The sequence below is a fragment of the Drosophila mauritiana genome, unplaced genomic scaffold (genome assembly GCF_004382145.1).
Source record: "Drosophila mauritiana strain mau12 unplaced genomic scaffold, ASM438214v1 U_27, whole genome shotgun sequence".
Classification (NCBI taxonomy): Eukaryota; Metazoa; Arthropoda; class Insecta; order Diptera; family Drosophilidae; genus Drosophila; species Drosophila mauritiana.
The window spans coordinates 2,385-13,956 of record NW_022881406.1 but is presented as its reverse complement, the minus strand read 5'-3'; the positions used below and the strand labels follow the sequence as shown (position 1 = coordinate 13,956).

General features: G+C 39.2%; 2 non-coding genes and 1 pseudogene across 2 annotated transcripts; all 3 read right to left on the bottom strand.

The window, feature by feature from the left end:
- Nucleotides 1–296: 296 nt before the first annotated feature.
- On the bottom strand, nt 297–7,419 carry LOC117149644 (annotated as a pseudogene).
- Nucleotides 7,420–7,810: 391 nt separating this feature from the next.
- On the bottom strand, nt 7,811–7,989 carry LOC117149640. Its single transcript, XR_004460425.1, has one exon. It is a non-coding gene; the product is annotated as a 5.8S ribosomal RNA (ribosomal RNA).
- Nucleotides 7,990–8,675: 686 nt separating this feature from the next.
- LOC117149641 lies at nt 8,676–10,664 on the bottom strand. The gene has a single exon (XR_004460426.1). It is a non-coding gene; the product is annotated as a small subunit ribosomal RNA (ribosomal RNA).
- Nucleotides 10,665–11,572: the final 908 nt, after the last annotated feature.

Below are 11,572 nucleotides of genomic sequence, written 5' to 3'. Positions count from 1 at the left end.
GTGTTTGGCAACTTGACACAATTCATTAAAGTCTTTATATTATATGATAACAATATCATATGCTCACTAAATTGATACGAGTATTGGCAACGTGATAGAATTCTTTAAAGTCTTTATATCAAATTATATGATAGGGACATATCATATGCGTCACTAAATTGATGACGAGGTATTTGGCAACTTGATATAATTCTTTAAAGTCTTTATATCAAAAATTATATGATAGGGACAATATCATATGCGTCACTAAATTGATGACGAGGTGTTTTTTGGCTACAGGAAAAATCATTTATTTATCGAATCATCAAGCAAAGGATAAGCTTCAGTGGATCGCAGTATGGCAGCTGCTCAACCACTTACAACACCTTGCCTGTTACAAAAGTCGTTTACAATTGATTCTAGGCTTTGTCATTGTATTAAATAATGCTTTTATATGTAACTAGCGCGGGCATCAGGTGATCGAAGATCCTCCTAATTTACTATGTTACAAATTACATTGGCATCACATCCATTGTCGTTTATAAAATAAATTATAAACTTTAAATGGTTTAGAAGCCATACAATGCAAATTGCCCCTTATTTATCATTGCAGTCCAGCACGGATACGACCTTAGAGGCGTTCAGGCATAATCCAACGGACGTAGCGTCATACCACTGTTCGCTCGAACAAGTATTGTGCCATTGGTCCGTACCTGCGGTTCCTCTCGTACTACGCAGGAATGCTGTCGCAACAACGTTTTGTCATTAGTAGGGTAAAACTAACCTGTCTCACGACGGTCTAAACCCAGCTCACGTTCCCTTGCATGGGTGAACAATCCAACGCTTGGTGAATTTTGCTTCACAATGATAGGAAGAGCCGACATCGAAGGATCAAAAAGCGACGTCGCTATGAACGCTTGGCCGCCACAAGCCAGTTATCCCTATGGTAACTTTTCTGACACCTCTTGTTAAAAACTCTTTAAACCAAAAGGATCGATAGGCCGAGCTTTTGCTGTCCCTGTGTGTACTGAACACCGAGATCAAGTCAGCATTTGCCCTTTTGCTCTATGTGTGGTTTCTGTCCGCACTGAGCTGGCCTTGGGACACCTCCGTTATTATTTGAGAGATGTACCGCCCCAGTCAAACTCCCTACCTGGCAATGTCCTTGAATTGGATCATACCTGAGTAATTGGAGTTATACCAAATTTTCAAATCAAAAATACATAATGCATCGTTTTATTAAAGAATTTGTTTGCGATTATATAACAAACTCGTGATACTTTGATCAAGAAGCTTGCATCAAAACCCAATACCATAAGATATAATAAATATATCCGTATAATGGCTAGGAAATGATACACGTTCCATTTAATCAAGTAAGTAAGGAAACAATAAGAGTAGTGGTATTTCATTGACGATACCAAACCGAGGTCTAATATCTCCCACTTATTCTACACCTCTTATGTCTCCTTACACTGCCAGATTAGAGTCAAGCTCAAAAGGGTCTTCTTTCCCCGCTAATTATTCCAAGCCCGTTCCCTTGGCTGTGGTTTCGCTAGATAGTATGATAGGGACAGTAGGAATCTCGTTAATCCATTCATGCGCCGTCACTAATTAGATGACGAGGCATTTGGCTATTTTTTTTTTTTTTTTTTTTTTTTTGATCGCGGAGGTATGGAAATCTATCGAAAGATACTAGGTCTGTCAACACTTCAGTTTCCTAGCATGCACGATTCATTGCTGAACCGAAGTTCCGCAACGCCTACGTACTAAAACCATCCTCATAGCCATTTATATATTACCATTATTTGCGATGTTTATGCCTTTATTGATGTTATGCCAAGACAGCAAGCAAATGTTTTGAACCAAACGTTTTAGCTAAGTCCAATCTCGGGAAAACCCGCTCAGGTACATGAACTGTTTAAAACAACCGAGACTGCCTCTCATAACCTGGACGCTAATGATATGACTATCATATTTGCTGAGGAGACCCTTCGCTATCAATCTTTTAACGGATTGACCACTCCAGATCCCCCTCCAGTTCAGGGTGGCAGAATGGAATTCAATGTCACCTGCGGCTTCGAATCTGCGACGCAATTCAGTTCGTATGTCCGGTCTGTCGTATCTATTGATTTTGCGCTGGTGCGCATCATCCATAGAGTGTCCGTCTGTCACAATTTGTATGTCGATCACATCAATGTGATTTTGTCGTAGTGCCACCAGGTCCGGTTTATTAAGGCCGGATTCGCACTGCAGACTTGGTTCAACAATGACCGCGCAGCCTCTCTCCTCAAGTCCCCGCTTGATTCGATTTACTACGCAGTTGTGTCTAGCTACGCGCCTCCCATGCGATCGGTAACATTTTTGCATTATATGGTTTGTTGTTTCGGGAGCGTCACATCCTGCACGACACTGTCGTTCCAATTCGTGCCTTCCCCTTGTAGTACGAGACTTCGTGGGTAGGGCATTTATCCGCAGACGAATACCGTCTATATATTCCTTTCCTGTTAGTAAACGCGTGGGTTGATTAACCCACCCGTGTTGCGGTCCCCAATGGCCCGCTTCACGGAGTCCGCTGCCATCAACTGAGAGGTACAATTTGTTCGCCCAATATTTTTCTATTGCCGGACGCGATAACAATTCATGTTGTTCTGCAAATAATCTATCTCGGGCCCGTTGTTTTTCGGCTTCGAGGAAAGAGCTGGCTACCTCGTTTTGCGTGAGGTGAGGCCATTTAATATTACTCAAACGTCTTAGCCTTAACATTGGAGCTACCCATCTAAGTGATGGAATTCCGAGACCTCCACTTTTTGGGGGTGCGTGAATGAATGCTATCGGCACATCCAGCGGAAGATTTAGCCATCTTCGCACATAGTATCGTATTAGTTTGTCAGTTTTTCGTAGGACGCCTATCGCCACACTCCCAAGGGCTAACTTGTGATAGAGCTGTGGGATAAGGACAGTCCTTAGGGCGAACATCCTCTGTTGTGGTTTGAGGGGGGCCTTTGTCAATCTTTGTAGCTTTGGACCAATGTCCTCGGCCGGATTGCATCGAACCCTCCCAGTTGCAGTGAAGTTGATGCCTAAGTACTTCCACTCGTCCGTTCGCTTCAATGATGGAATCTCTCTTGAGCCTACGTAAAAGCTCTGTGCCTCTAGCACGGTACACTTCTGTTTCGGCTGGCCCTTAATGCCAACGGTAAAACATTTGTCGGCATTAAGTTTGAGGCCGACGAGAGATAGAAAATCCAACGTTCTGTCCAACAATACTTGAAGTCCCATTCGAGTTTCAGCAAATAGTACCAAATCATCTGCAAACGCGGCCGCGTTAGTAATGGCATTTCCGACTCTAGCACCAATTTCGCTGGGTAGGTTTCTAAGTAACCTGTCCATTACCAAGTTAAATAGAATAGGAGACAAAGGGTCACCCTGCTTCACTCCTCTAGCAGGGACGAATTCCTCTGAACTCCAACCGTCCCCATTGAGACTGGTACCGCCACCCTCGTACGTATTCTGTACGTAGTCAACGAAGCCCTTTGGCGCACCATAAGCACGTAAGGTGTCATATATAGATGCATGCGATAGAGAATCGAATGCCTTGCTTACATCTAAATTTGCGATGTAGCAAGATCTAAAGTGCTTATGGCTATGCCTCAAGACTAAGTCAACTATCGTCGCATTATCGGCACATCCGTCGGTAGGTAAGAAGCCCCGCTGGCGCGGGTCCCAATTGATTGATGAGTTCAACCGGGTTGCCAATATTGCATTTAGCTGTCTTACCAGGACTGAAGGCACTGATATTGGACGAAAGTCTTGCGGTCGCTTCGCCGTCACCGTCTTCGGGATGAAGACAGTTCTGGCCAGTCGGATAGAGTGTGGTAGATTGCCGCACCATAGAATTAGGTTCATTATTCGTAGCATAATACCTGACGGCACCTCCCTGGCTGTTTTTGGAGTTATCCCGTCAGGCCCCGGAGATGAAGATAATGAGATTCTTGATGCCCTAAGGTCATGCTCCGTAATAGCAGACCAAACCCTCTCAAGCGAGTGATCCATTTGTATCACTTCTCCACTGCAAGAGCTTGGGCTAGGCTGAGTCATTACTTCTCTCCAGTAGGGAACCATTACTTCTTGGCTTGGCATTACCGACTCATCAGTTCCATTTAGCAAGGACTTAATGCATCTTCCTTTATGCTTATCCCAGTTGCGCTGGGTGACAGCATACTGTTGCCTTCTGCTTTCTCTCCTATTTCGAGGTCTCCGAGGAGGTCTCGTCAGCGTGTGTCGTACACCCTGTGCCGGAAAAATTCCTAGGAGATATAGCGATAAGCATTGGAGAGTGGTTTCCTTTCCCTCGAGCTCTGCCCTGTCAATGATCGTTTGTAGCTCTTGGGCTCTCCATTTGGAATGGCATTCTACGGGCTATACCCACGCAGTGTCCGCAAAATTTCCCTGTTCGACTGTTCGAAGGGAGTGATTGGAGTTGTTTCTGATGTTGTTACTTGGTGGTTTTGCTCACTTCTACTAGGGCGGCGCCTTATGGTTAGATTAGCAACTTCCGGGACGCGAGCTGATTGCCCTCTTATCTGCTCTATTTTCTCCTTATAATCGCCCCTCTGTCTTAGCTTTTTGATGGCTTCGACGCTGCGGTTTGCAAAATACACCGCTAGTTGCTTGTTTATGTGTTTATGTCCATTTGCTGTGAGCTCAACCTCCTTTCTCGCCATCATCCACTTCTCTTCCTCACTCCACCTTGCCTTTATCTCGACACGTCGACGTTCTTCATCAAGTTCGTCTGGGTGCCGAGATCGCATGTGAACACCGAGTCCTCTCTTGCTGTTAAAGGACCGCGCTTACTTGAATTTCTTCACTTTGACATTCAGAGCACTGGGCAGAAATCACATTGTGTCAACACCCGCTAGGGCCATCACAATGCTTTGTTTTAATTAGACAGTCGGATTCCCCAAGTCCGTGCCAGTTCTGAATTGATTGTTAATTGATAATCGTTATAATTGATAAGAACTAATTGGTTTAACCCAAATAGTATTCTTAAAAATTTTAGCAAGAAAGTTCCACAATTGGCTACGTAACTAAACTATCCGGGAACAAGTAACTAACATAAATGCTAGAAACTCTATTTACCCAGAACGACACATAAACCATGTTATTGTTTCCCAATCAAGCCCGACTATCTCAATCTTCAGAGCCAATCCTTATCCCGAAGTTACGGATCTAATTTGCCGACTTCCCTTACCTACATTATTCTATCGACTAGAGACTCTTCACCTTGGAGACCAGCTGCGGATATTGGTACGGCCTGTTGAGAAGTTTGCGTGTCCCCACCATAAATTTTCAAGGTCCGAGGAGAAAATATCGACACAACAGTATATGTCATGCTCTTCTAGCCCATCTACCATATCTCTCTGCGAAAGACTTCCATGGTAGTACGGCTATAAAACAGAAAAGAAAACTCTTCCGATATCTCTCGACGGCTTCTTTATGGTCGTTCCTGTTGCCAGGATGAGCAGAGGCCCATATTTAATAACAAACGGATACTCAACAGGTTACGGAATTGGAACCGTATTCCCTTTCGTTCAAAATTATTCAAGTGTATTATATTCGCTTTGTTTATATAGTTAGGCATTTTTGTTTTACTTGAAAATTTTCGGCTTTCGCCTTGAACTTAGGACCGACTAACTCGTGATCAACCACTGTTCACACGAAACCCTTCTCCACTTCAGTCCTCCAAGGTCTCATTCGATTATTTGCTACTACCACCAAGATCTGTACCAATGGCAGCTCCATGCAGGCTTACGCCAAACACTTCTACGCATACCATTGTACCTTCCTACTCACTAAAGTTTCAAAATTTATATCACAAGTAATATAAATCATCTACTTTAGCGGTAATGTATAGGTATACAACTTAAGCGCCATCCATTTTAAGGGCTAGTTGCTTCGGCAGGTGAGTTGTTACACACTCCTTAGCGGATTTCGACTTCCATGATCACCGTCCTGCTGTTTTAAGCAACCAACGCCTTTCATTGGTATCTGCATGAGTTGTTAATTTGGCACCGTAACATTACGTTTGGTTCATCCACAGCGCCAGTTCTGCTTACCAAAAGTGCCCACTGGCACATTATATCATACCTTGAATTCATATCAAGAAAGTTAAGTTCTTACCCATTTAAAGTTTGAGAATAGGTTAAGATCGTTTCGACCCTAAGGCCTCTAATCATTCGCTTTACCAGATAAGATTATTTTATATAATATTAAAATGCACCAGCTATCCTGAGGGAACTTCGGAAGGAACCAGCTACTAGATGGTTCGATTGGTCTTTCGCCCCTATACTCAATTCTGACAATCGATTTGCACGTCAGAACTGTTTCGGTCTTCCATCAGGGTTTCCCCTGACTTCAACCTGATCAAGTATAGTTCACCATCTTTCGGTCACAGCATATATGCTCAAGGTACGTTCCAGTTAGAGGCATAAATAATATAAATATACATTATACATAACTATATAGAACGCCCCGGATTGTGTTAATTAGCTATAAATAGCTAAAAAACTAATCCCATTATTAGTCAAGTTAATTACGCTATTAGGTTTACATCCCAATAACTTGCACATATGTTAGACTCCTTGGTCCGTGTTTCAAGACGGTCCCGAAGGTATCCTGAATCTTTCGCATTGTTAATCATACAAGAGCATATAATAAACACAAAAATCAATGATAATTATGCCATTATATAATTCCGAAAAATTAACGCTCTGTAATAATATAAATCTATCAGCACTTTATCAAATTAATAACATTTATTCTGTGTTAAAATGCAAGCAATTTAATTGGAATAAACTATAAGTTATATTTTATGATAAATTTGGGATATGCTAATAGATTACAATGTCCTTATATGGAAAAAATGCACATTATTCTTAATAATATTATTTAAATATTACAATTTTAATGATGAATTTTCCATAACGGATATTCAGGTTCATCGGGCTTAACCTCTAAGCAGTTTCACGTACTGTTTAACTCTCTATTCAGAGTTCTTTTCAAACTTTCCCTCACGGTACTTGTTTACTATCGGTCTCATGGTTATATTTAGTTTTAGATGGAGTTTACCACCCATTAGTGCTGCACTATCAAGCAACACGACTCTTTGGAAACATCATCTAGTAATCATTAACGTTATACGGGCCTGGCACCCTCTATGGGTAAATGGCCTCATTTAAGAAGGACTTAAATCATTAATTTCTCATACTAGAATATTGACGCTCCATACACTGCAATCTCACATTTGCCATATAGACAAAGTGACTTAGTGCTGAACTGTTTTCTTTTCGCTCCGCTACTAAGAAAATCCTTGTTAGTTTCTTTCCTCCCCTAATTAATATGCTTAAATTCAGGGTAGTCCCATATGAGTTGAGGTTGTATATATAACTATTTTTGCCATAAATTCTTTATATATAAATGATAAAACAATCAATTAAATTCGTTATAAAATAGTTCCAATAGTTCTTTGTAAGCAAAGTTATTTTTATCCATTTAACAACCAACGAAAAAATAACAAAACCAAGATTTTTCTTTTTCCGAATCATTAATAAGAGACAATTCTAGATAAAAATATTTCAATTTTTTATGCTAGACATTTCTCAGTATTATTTGATTGAAAAAGAAAATATTTCTCTTCGTTTTTCACATTCAAATGTGAGATAATGTTTTTCATTTCTTTTTTAATATTATGAATAAAATCATTATTTAATCCAATAATATACCATATGCTTATAAAAAATTTATAAACAACTTAATTAGCATAGTCTTACAACCCTCAACCATATGTAGTCCAAGCAGCACTATAAAATTAATTAAAGTACATAACAGCATGGACTGCGATATGCGTTCAAAATGTCGATGTTCATGTGTCCTGCAGTTCACACGATGACGCACAGTTTGCTGCGTTCTTCATCGACCCATGAGCCGAGTGATCCACCGCTTAGAGTTTTATAATTCATTTTTATATAATATCAATATTGTTTTTATTGAAAGAAATTAAAAATACACCATTTTACTGGCATATATCAATTCCTTCAATAAATTTATTTTTATACCTAAAAATAAATGTTGCGATATGTCTTAGTTTCATATAAGCATTATGTATCATAAAAATCTGGTTATGGTTTGCTATTTTGGGTGACACATACTGCAAAATTTATATAAAACATTAACCTGATGGATGACAGGTACAAACATTGTATATTTTAGGTTGTTGCATTAGCCAACGTATGCTCATAACATAGATGAACAATACATATTCGCAACGCGTGTATATTATGGTCCATATACACACACACTTATTTTGAATACCACATTCAAAATTATTTTAATTTTAATTCGACTTCTACTTTCAAATTTTGTTCAGTTTCTTCGATTTCCATTTTCGAGAATTTGTTTTTATAGGAAACGCCATTGTTGTAGTAGGTACTGCCACAAATACGCACAACAACATTAATAATGTTAAAGTCTTTTTATGAGGTTGCCAAGCCCCACATATAAAATAAAAGCCATCTTCATTTTATTTTGACTTTAACTTTTGATTCCGTGGAATCATTTTGTAATATTTTTATTTTGGTAAATTGTATTTATTTGTATTATAACAAATGTTTATTAACGATAAGGATATTATACAATAATGATCCTTCCGCAGGTTCACCTACGGAAACCTTGTTACGACTTTTACTTCCTCTAAATAATCAAGTTCGGTCAACTTTTGCGAAACAACCGTAACACGCAAGGCGTCACAGTGATCACGTCCGGAGACCTCACTAAATAATTCAATCGGTAGTAGCGACGGGCGGTGTGTACAAAGGGCAGGGACGTAATCAATGCGAGTTAATGACTCACACTTACTGGGAATTCCAAGTTCATGTGAACAGTTTCAGTTCACAATCCCAAGCATGAAAGTGGTTCAGCGGTTTACCCGACCTCTCGGTCTAGGAAATACACGTTGATACTTTCATTGTAGCGCGCGTGCAGCCCAGGACATCTAAGGGCATCACAGACCTGTTATTGCTCAATCTCATTATTGCTAGACGCAATTTGTCCATTTAAGAAGCTAGTGTCCTTATAATGGGACAAACCAACAGGTACGGCTCCACTTACATAAACACATTCAAACACAATAAACATTTTACTGCCACCATGAATGAAGGCTACATAAGCTTCAGCACCATAATCCTGAAGATATCTATTTAATATTTTGAGTCTCGTTCGTTATCGGAATTAACCAGACAAATCACTCCACGAACTAAGAACGGCCATGCACCACCACCCATAGATTCGAGAAAGAGCTATCAATCTGTCTTACACTTATGTTCGGACCTGGTAAGTTTTCCCGTGTTGAGTCAAATTAAGCCGCAGGCTCCACTCCTGGTGGTGCCCTTCCGTCAATTCCTTTAAGTTTCAGCTTTGCAACCATACTTCCCCCGGAGCCCAAAAGCTTTGGTTTCCCGGGAAGCGACTGAGAGAGCCATAAAAGTAGCTACACCCAATTGCTAGCTGGCATCGTTTATGGTTAGAACTAGGGCGGTATCTGATCGCCTTCGAACCTCTAACTTTCGTTCTTGATTAATGAAAACATCTTTGGCAAATGCTTTCGCTTAAGTTAGTCTTACGACGGTCCAAGAATTTCACCTCTCGCGTCGTAATACTAATGCCCCCAAACTGCTTCTATTAATCATTACCTCTTGATCTGAAAACCAATGAAAGCAGAACAGAGGTCTTATTTCATTATCCCATGCACAGAATATTCAGGCATTTGAAGCCTGCTTTAAGCACTCTAATTTGTTCAAAGTAATAGTACCGGCCCACAATAACACTCGTTTAAGAGCACTAGTGCAGGTTTTTAAATAGGAGGAACATATGAAAAAATACAAGTATTTAATCACATATAAGAACTCCACCGGTAATACGCTTACATACATAAAGGTATAGTACTAACCACAATTGTAAGTTGTACTACCCGTATGAAGCACAAGTTCAACTACGAACGTTTTAACCGCAACAACTTTAATATACGCTATTGGAGCTGGAATTACCGCGGCTGCTGGCACCAGACTTGCCCTCCAATTGGTCCTTGTTAAAGGATTTAAAGTGTACTCATTCCAATTACAGGGCCTCGGATATGAGTCCTGTATTGTTATTTTTCGTCACTACCTCCCCGAGCTGGGAGTGGGTAATTTACGCGCCTGCTGCCTTCCTTATGTGGTAGCCGTTTCTCAGGCTCCCTCTCCGGAATCGAACCCTGATTCCCCGTTACCCGTTGCAACCATGGTAGTCCTAGATACTACCATCAAAAGTTGATAGGGCAGACATTTGAAAGATCTGTCGTCGGTACAAGACCATACGATCTGCATGTTATCTAGAGTTCAACCAATATAACGATCTTGCGATCGCTTGGTTTTAGCCTAATAAAAGCACATGTCCCATAAGGTTCATGTTTTAATTGCATGTATTAGCTCTAGAATTACCACAGTTATCCAAGTAACTGTTAACGATCTAAGGAACCATAACTGATATAATGAGCCTTTTGCGGTTTCACTTTTAATTCGTGTGTACTTAGACATGCATGGCTTAATCTTTGAGACAAGCATATAACTACTGGCAGGATCAACCAGAATAATGTTTTTCCTTCATATTCCATTCATATATTTTGAATCGAAATAAGCAATATAATAGATATATAGATATATAGATTTTTCACTTTATATAATTCCATGATTTTTATTATATTGAATAAAATTCAATATTTCGCCTTTGGGTAAAATTTTAAATATATAAGTAAAAAAATCCATTCGATTACGGCCATTTTTATATAGCATTCGTAATCCATATTTTCATTTTTAATTTATACTTGTTTTACCAATATAACAAGAATTTCATCTAATTATTGTAATATATATATTTCTATAATTTTATCTTTTTATACATACATATTTCATTATAAAATATCATTTTATTTCCAACATACATAATTATTGTATCCACACATGTACAATTTTTGTTTAACCAATATAAATATTAAGTTAAATCATTTGCATTTTGAAGATAAATTTAAAATTTATCTCTTTTCATATATATCTCTGGTAATATATAACATAAAACCAAGCGCATATGATAATATTTCCACATTTAATATATAATTTTATATTTCTTTTCATAAGAATCCATATTTGTATTATACCGTAACGATATAATAATCCAACTATACGGCAGGTAATAATTAATATTTGCCTGCCTCCAAAAATTAACGATAATATATGGAAACGATTTGTTATTCTATATATAATAGAAACTTGACTTTTGTTTCAACGATATTATCTATAAAGCGTATATTCCTATTATCCGCGGAGCCAAGTCCCGTGTTCTATAGAACTGAGAAACAAATTTGTACGGATAATAATATACTTTATTGTATGTAACCAATATAAACATAATCCGAAATAAATATTTCGAATAATGCGGGAGGTCGGCAACCACTGCCTACCTATAGTAGTTTTTGAACCCGCTGTCCTCAAAGCGGGTATTT